This window comes from Lynx rufus, unplaced genomic scaffold, assembly GCF_022079265.1.
Source record: "Lynx rufus isolate CCGP_SWC_20201006 ecotype Redwood Valley unplaced genomic scaffold, mLynRuf1.p SCAF_19, whole genome shotgun sequence".
NCBI classification, from domain to species: Eukaryota; Metazoa; Chordata; class Mammalia; order Carnivora; family Felidae; genus Lynx; species Lynx rufus.
In genome coordinates this window covers 13811852-13820000 of record NW_025814833.1, presented here as the reverse complement: position 1 = coordinate 13820000, position 8149 = coordinate 13811852, and the positions used below count along the sequence as shown (strand labels likewise).

The 8149-nt window shown below is 49.5% G+C and overlaps 1 long non-coding RNA gene across 1 annotated transcript in view; it reads right to left on the bottom strand.

The window, feature by feature from the left end:
* Positions 1–7343, bottom strand: part of LOC124513978 (uncharacterized) — a 42407-nt gene extending 35064 nt beyond the window's left edge. Inside the window, exon 1 of the long non-coding RNA XR_006962561.1 lies at positions 7260–7343. This is a non-coding gene — a long non-coding RNA (uncharacterized LOC124513978). The remainder of the gene's footprint in view (positions 1–7259) is intronic.
* Between the last annotated feature and the right edge of the window lie 806 nt (positions 7344–8149).

Here is an 8149-nt window from a genome sequence, read left to right as displayed (position 1 = left end):
TGGTGTATCTTTCCACACAAGGAGTATTGGCTTTCCATGGCTCCCGTAACAAGTGACCACAAATTCGGGGGCTCAGAATGCCATAAATGTATTAGATTGCCGTTTTGAAGGTCCGAAGTCCAGGGGCGCCTGGGTGGCGCAGTCGGTTAAGCGTCCGACTTCAGCCAGGTCACGATCTCGCGGTCCGTGAGTTCGAGCCCCGCGTCGGGCTCTGGGCTGATGGCTCGGAGCCTGGAGCCTGTTTCCGATTCTGTGTCTCCCTCTCTCTCTGCCCCTCCCCCGTTCATGCTCTGTCTCTCTCTGTCCCAAAAATAAATAAAAACGTTGAAAAAAAAAATTAAAAAAAATAAAAGAAGGTCCGAAGTCCAGAATGAGATTCACGAGGCTAAAGCTGCAGGCGTCAGCAGGGCTGTGTTCTTTCTGGGGGCTTTACGGGAGAATCTAACCCCTTGTCTTTCCAGCCTCTATGCGCTGCCTACATTCCTCGGCTATGGACCCTTCTTCCACCTTCTGGCCAGCAACACAGCATCTTCAGACCTCTCTGTGAGCCCTGCTGCCATCTGCAAACCTCTGTCCTCTGAGCCCCTTCCGTCTTCCTCTTACAAGGAAAGGACCCTTGTAATCCTACCGGACCGCCAGGGGAATGCCCTCAGGTCTCCATCCTTAACTTAATCACAGTTGCGAAGTCCCTTCTGTCATGTAAAGCAGGGCACTCAGTTCTGGGGTTTAGTATGTGAACCCCTTTGGGGGAGGCCATCATTCTCCCACACAGATATTTGCTTAAGTTTTTAAAAACGCAGAGTGACAGATCTTGGAATTCGCCTTCTTACAATCATGAAAACAGCTGCCCTCTCTTCTTAGAATGAGCCCCACCTCTTCACCCTCTGGCCTCCTTTGCCTCTTTCCATCTCCTCGACTCTGCCAAATCCTTTACGGCTTCAAGCCTTTGCACTTACTCTTTCTCCGCCTAGAATATTCTTTCTCCAGCTCCTCTCATGGTTGGCTCATTCTTCCAGTCTCCCCTCGAATGTCACCTCTTTAAAGGAGTTCTCCTGGATCGCCACATAGATAACAGCCCGTCTCGGTAACTGTGGTTTGGCCTATGTATTTTCTTTACGTTGAGCACAGTCCGTAATAGATTCTGTATCAGTTTGTAAACTGGCCCATCTCTCTCACTAGAATGTAATCTCCGTGAGGGCGGAGACTGTGGATATCCCTGTATATCTGTAATATCTGGCACGGTATTGGGCCCACAGTAGGCGCTCCACAAGTGTTGACGGGATGGATGAACGCGACTCCAGTTCGGGGGCCCAATGTAGGATAAGTGCGTTGCTGGTCTACATAGACTAAACGTAACAACCTGTTACCGTACCCTGCTGCTGGGGGCTTTCACAATTCCCAGTCCAGCGCGATATCCTATATGTCATTCATTCATTAAGTGTTCGCTGAATAGCTAATACCCACACACAACACTACGGGGGAGCAACTATTGCTATTGTCCCCATTTTACCGACGAGAAAACTGAGGCTCAGCGCAGTCGCGTGGCCAAGGACGCGCGGCTAGGAAGCTACCATATGCTAGGCTTCAGGCTGGGCTCAGGGGCTACCAGAGAGTGCGTGCACATGGTCCTTGCCTTCTCTGGGGGAGAATCCGAGAAGGAATCCGTGCTTACGGGGTAGGGTGCTACGTGTTATGAAAGAGGCCTGCCAGGGTGCTGTGGGAGCACTGGCGTGGGACGGTGAAATCAGGGTGAGGAGTCAGAGGGGGCTTCTGGGAGGAGGAGGCATTTGAACCAAATGTGAAGCCTACGGAGATCTTAGCTAGATCAAGGGAAGACCGACTAGCCAGCTGTGATAGGGCTCACAGGCTATCGTTCACCTCGCTGACACGTCCGTCTTCCTGCGGGCTGGCCTTCGCCTCAGCCTTGCAGGATGAGAAACCCAATACTGTAAGTAACCTAGAATTATCCAGAATTGGGAATACTGGCACACGCTGATCCAGCTCAGGAGAGAACGAGGTTTGTAAATCGGAGCATACGTTTGTTCATTTAACGCGGAGCCGGGCATTCCCTCCCACAGGCCTGTGTACTGAGGCGGTCTTCCAGCCAGCCTAGAACAGGGCTCCGCCCACTTTTTCTTTCAAGGGCCAGGCAGTAAATACGTTTAGTTTTCGGGGTGATATGGTCTCTGCACCCCTACCCCACCGTGCCATTGCGGGGCAATAAAGCAGTGATAGATACCACATAAACAAATCAGTGGGCCCGTGTTCCGATGAGACTTTATTTACTAAAATAGGTGGCAGGGTTTATGGACCCCTGGCCTAGAATAAGAGAAGTAGTTACAAGATTGAAATGCTGAATCACATTAATGCGTCCACTGATACAAGAGAGATAAACCTACCTCTGGTATCAGATTGGGCACGTTCTCTCCTAAACGGTGCTTCGATGGACACTGCCATCATTTGCCTCTCTAGCCCTGTTACCTGCAGGGGGAAAGAGCAGCCTCCATTTTTATAGATGTTTCCCCCATAAAAAGTGACAGATCCGGCCATGTGAACACTTACGAGAGGCACTCGCATGTCAATTCCATGAAGAGAGAGAGGATTTTTTTCAATTAGACAGAATCTTGTATTTTTACAAAAGCGGTAAATGTCCAATGTAGAAAATCAGAAAAGATAAGAAAACAGAAACATTATATTCCCACCACCCGGAAATTACCACTATTAAGAGCTTAGTATAGGGGGCACCTGGGTGGCTCAGTCGGTTGAGCGGCCGACTCTTGATTTCAGCTCAGGTCATGATCTCACAATCATGAGATCGAGCCTTGCATAGAGCTCGGCGCTGGGCGTGAAGCCTGCTTAGGGTTCTCTCTCTCTCTCTCTCTCTCTCTCTCTCTCTCTCTCTCTCCCTCTGCCTCTCCCCTACTTGCACTCTTTCTCTCTCTAAAAAAACTTAAAAAAAAAAAAACAAATTAGGGGGCGCCTGGGTGGTTCAGCGAGTTAAGCGTCAGGTCACGATCTCGCGGTTCGTGGGTTCGAGCCCAGCATCGGGCTCTCTGCTGACAGCTGGGAGCCTGGAGCCTGCTTCAGATTCTGGGTCTCCCTCTCTCTCTGCCCCTCCCCCGCTTGTGCTCTTTCTCTCTCTCAAAAATAAATTTAAAAAAATTTTTTAATTTTTATTTAAAAATCAACATTTAAACATTGAAATTAGACAAAAATAAACATTAAACGTTATTTTTCATGTTTTTACTTTAAAAAATTCTTTTAATGTTTATTTATTTTTGAGAGAGAGAAAGAGCACAGGCGCAGGAGGGCCAGAGAGAGAGAGACACAGAATGTGAAGCAGGCTCCAGGCCCTGAGCTATCAGCACAGAGCCCGATCTGGGGCTCGAACCTACGAGCCATGAGATCATGACCTGAGCCGAAGTCGGACGCTTAACCGACTGAGCCACCCAGGCGCCCCCCCCCCCAAAATTTTTCTTAATAAAAATAAAAAATAAAATAAAAAAAAAGACCTTACTATATATATCCTTCCAGATCAAGAATTCCTCCAAGTTTACATAATACGTATATGCACTTTCTACCAAAATGAGATAATACGTGTACATATGCTTTCTAACTGCTTTTTTCAGTTAATCACCTCTACCATTTCGTGTTAGTCAATTTTCACCTCATCTAATACCCATCCATAGTCAAATTTCCCTACTTTTCCCCAAGTGTCCTATAACGCTAGCTTGTTCAAATCAGGATCCAATCTCAGACCACACATTGCATCTTAAGTCTCTTCATTTGGAATAATATCCTTTTTCAGGACAGGGGTTTTGCTTCCTGCTGTATCCCCAATGCCTTTAACAGTTCTTAATACACGATAGTATCTCAATAGACGTTTACATAATTATTTTTTAATGTTTATGTATATATTTTGAGAGAGAGAGAGAGAGAGCGCGCGCAGGGAAGGGGCAGAGAGAGGGAGGGTGGGAATCCCAAGCAGGCTCCGCGCTGTTAGCGCGGAGCCCGATGCAGGGCTCGAACTCAGGAACCGTGAGATCCTGACTTGAGCCGAAATCAAGAATCAGGCTCTTAACCAACTAAGCCACCCAGGTGCCTTAATAACTAACAAATGAATACAAAACTTGGGGGAATGGGGGTTTCACCCTAGAGCTTATCTCACCCACCCATCACCTTTTATCTCCATTTTACAGATAACAAAAATCAGGACCAGAGAAGTGAAGCGACTTCCCAAGGTCACCCAGCAAGTATGTGGCAATTGCTTTCCGTTTTGCTGTTTACTCTATTAAACCAAGGGCTGTCAAACTTTTTCTGTGAAGAGCGGAAAATAAATATTTTAGGCTTTATAATACAATATGATGATAAAAATATACTAATTGCATGGTTTTGTAATACAGGTCTGCTGATGAAAAAAATGGAATAGAAGAAAAATATTTTGTTTAATTGTGGTTGAAAGTTCATGTTCCCATGATCAAACTGATTGTAAATGTTCATCTGATAAAACGTTCTTAGCTCGTGGGTCATAGTTGTCCAATCTGTCTTATACTATGCGGCTTGTCTGTGATTTGGCTTTTTCCTTGTACGTTTGAGTGAAAGTAACATCCTTTTTTTTTTTTCCTAATATAATTTATTGTCAAATTGGCTTACAACATCCTTTTTAATGAACAGTTAGAATTGGGTTCTGGCCGGGGCGCCTGGGTGGCTCGGTCGGTTGAGCGTCTGACTTCGGCTCAGGTCATGATCTCACAGTTTGTGAGCTCGGGCCCCACGTCAGGCTCTGTGCTGACAGCTCAGAGCCTGGAGCCTGCTTCGGATTCTGTGTCTCCCTCTCTCTCTGCCCTCCCCTGCTCATGCTCTGTCTCTGTCTCTCAAAAATAAACATTAAAAAAAAAAAAAGAATTGGGTTCTGGCCTACTGAAGTTATGTGGTACTAAAGTACCAACGAGGACAACTCCCTAGCCATTCCTTTAAAATGCATGATCTTGTCTTGCTTCAGTTACCCTAGTATCTGTTGGTAATGCCTGCCTTCTGTGGTTAAACTTGCAAGAAGGTAGGTTGCCTTATGACCGTGGCTTTCATAATTAACCCTGTGTTCCCATTTAATGTGGCTGACCAATTTAGAAATCAGTGCAGGGCGCCTGGGTGGCTCAGTCAGTTGAGCAACCGACTTCGGCTCAGGTCATGGTCTCAAGGTTTGTGGGTTCAAGCCCCGCGTCAGGCTCTGTGCTGACAGCCTGCCTGTGCTCAGTTCCATCAGAGCAGGTAACACACGGTACTACGATTATGTTCCTCTGTCTCCCTCTTGGAGCCATGAGCTCCTTGCACGGATGGGCTGTGTATTATTCATTTCAGCAACTCGATTTGATAACATTTAAAAAGCCAGTCATTAAAGCAAAATGAAACTAGTTAAGCAAATACCACTCCGTCTAGGCAAACGAACATCACAGTGAGATACCAAACGAAAGACAAAACAAGTGTTGGTGAGGAGACGGAGAAACTGGAACCTTCATAATTTACCACTAGCAACATTAAATGGTGCAGACACTTTGGAAAAGAGCCCGGAAGTTCCTAAAAATAAAAAAGCTTAAGCATAGAGTTGCCATAGAGGACCCAGAAATTCCACTCCTACCCCAGGGAATGGGTGCACATGGTCCTTGCCTTCTCTAGTGGAGAGTCAGAGAATGAATTCAAATTCATTCGCAGGGCAGTGTGCAAAGTGTTGTGATAGAGGTCGGCAAAGGGTGTTAAGGGGAAACACCAGCAAAGAAAGGGCAGCGAAAGCAAGAGAATTGAAAACACATGTCCACACAAATGTTCTCAATTATTGCATCACTCTTAATAACCGAAAAATGAAAGCAACCCAATTGTCCATTGACTGATAAATGGAGAAACAAATGTGGTATATCCACACCATTGAATATCATTCAGCTATAGAAAGGAATTACATGCTGGTAAGTGCTACAACACAGATGAAACTAGAAAACATCACGCTAGGTGAAAGAAGCCAGTCCCCAAAGACCACATAGTGTATGATTCCATTCATATGAACTGTCCAGAAAAAGCAACTATATAGAGCCAGAAGAGGGATAAATGGTTGCTTAGGGCTAGAGGTCGGAGGGGAGATTAACTGCAGACAGCTTTATGGGCATTTGCTCCGGGGTGGCTGGGGATGAAAATACTCTAAAACCAGAATGTGCTGACAGGTGCGCAACTCTGCCAATTTACTAAAAATAATTGTACACTTAAAATGAGTGAAGTTTCGGGGCGCCTGGGTGGCTCAGTCGGTTAAGCGGCCGACTTCGGCTCAGGTCACGATCTCGCGGTCCGTGAGTTCGAGCCCCGCGTCGGGCTCTGGGCTGACGGCTCAGAGCCCGGAGCCTGCTTCGGATTCTGTGTCTCCCTCTCTCTGACCCTCCCCCGTTCATGCTCTGTCTCTCCCTGTCTCAAAAATAAATACAACGTTAAAAAAAATTAAAAAAAAAATGAGTGAAGTTTCTAGCGTGCAAAGCGTAACGCTCTTTTGAAAACCCCTCAATCTATCACATTATTGAATCTCTCTCTAAATTAACCCCCCCTCCCCCAGCTGGACTACCCCCACTACAAGACCTGGTAAGGACGGTGGTGAATGCAGTTTCTCAGGCATTTTTGTCGGTTGGGGCTGGGGGGTGTGCTGATAGAGACATCAAAGTCGGCAGAGAGGTGTGTGTGTGTGTGTGTGTGTGTGTGTGTGTGTGTGTGTGTGTGTGTAACTGTAAGACATCTTGAGGTGTACGATGCGTTTCCGGCTGAGTGTTGCAAGCGTGTAATGCGGGCGACCCCGCGGCCTCTGCCAGGTCAAGCGGGAGCGTCCCTGAAGTCCCTACTCCAAGTGAGAGACGTAGTCACTTTTTGCAACTCTCAAGCCCCCGTTCACGACCAAGTGAATGTCCCATCGGGGCATATCCGTGAAAATGTCGATTTGGGGGTACGGGGCGGGGGTGATTTGCTCAGTGCTTATTGGGCAAGGAGGTCCCGCCAGAGCAGCCACATGATCCAAACTCGCCCCCCACCCCCGGCGCTGGGCGCGCTCCCATGGGGTCCTCCAGGGGACAGCGCGTCCCTCCAAGGGCGGCGGGGAGGTGCGACGGGATGTGACAGCACCTCTCCGAGCTAGGGGAAAGCCTGGCACCGAGCCCCCCCTCTTTGCCTTGCGGGGAGGGCCAAACCGGCCACAAAGCCGGAGTGAGGCGTCTCCTGGTGCCCGGGAAACTCACGCGGCTGCTCGTCAGCGTCCCCGGGAGGTTACAGGTCATGGAGCCCGGACCGGAGTCGCCGTCGCCGCCGCACCACCCCCGAGTGGCCCGCGCGGAGCGTTAGGAGAAGGGGGGGGGGCGGGAAGCAGGCCGAGCGCGCCCGCAGCCGGCGGGGGCCACCGGGCGGACGCCGGGACCCGGGACCCGGCGCGCGGTTGTCCGGTCACGTGGCCACCGCCCCTCTGCGCCCGAGGTTGTGGCGCACAGCGCCCCCTGGTGACCAGCGGCGGGCACGGCCGCGGGGACCGGCGCGGGCCGGCTTCCGGTGCAGAGGCAGGTGAGGCCTCTGCGGGGGAGGGTGGGGTAGGGGTGGCATTGATCGCCGCGGGCCGCCCCCCCCCCCCGGCGGTGCAGGACGCCGAGGGGAGCCCACCCAGACCCAAACTGGCGTCTCTGAAGGCCTTTGCCTTCCACCCTGCCTTCCTTCTCCCCAGGGACCCCGAAGAGGGCTGAGGGGCCCAATGATTGTCTTGAACCTGGACCTCAGTTCCCTTCTGCAAAAATGGAACAGAATAAGGCAGGTTGGTTGAAGGTGGGCCTTTCTTGATGCTCCTGAAAAGAATGTATTTGCAGGTGGTTGGATGTGAGCTCATTACCTCCCTGAGCCTCAGTTTCCTCCTCTATAAAATAGGGATAATAATAGCTTGAGGAGGTGTTTGGGAGGACTAAATAAAAGAATCCACCTGTTAAAAATAAGACAGCCATCCCGCAATGGAGTCGCTTATGCTAAGCTTGGACGCGGGGGGGGGGGGGGGGGAGGGTGGTTGTGTCACCAAACCCAGACTTAATTTGGGCTTCAGCCTCTCCCAGAAATGGAATCCTAAAGCAGTGGGGAATCACCTGGTCAGTAC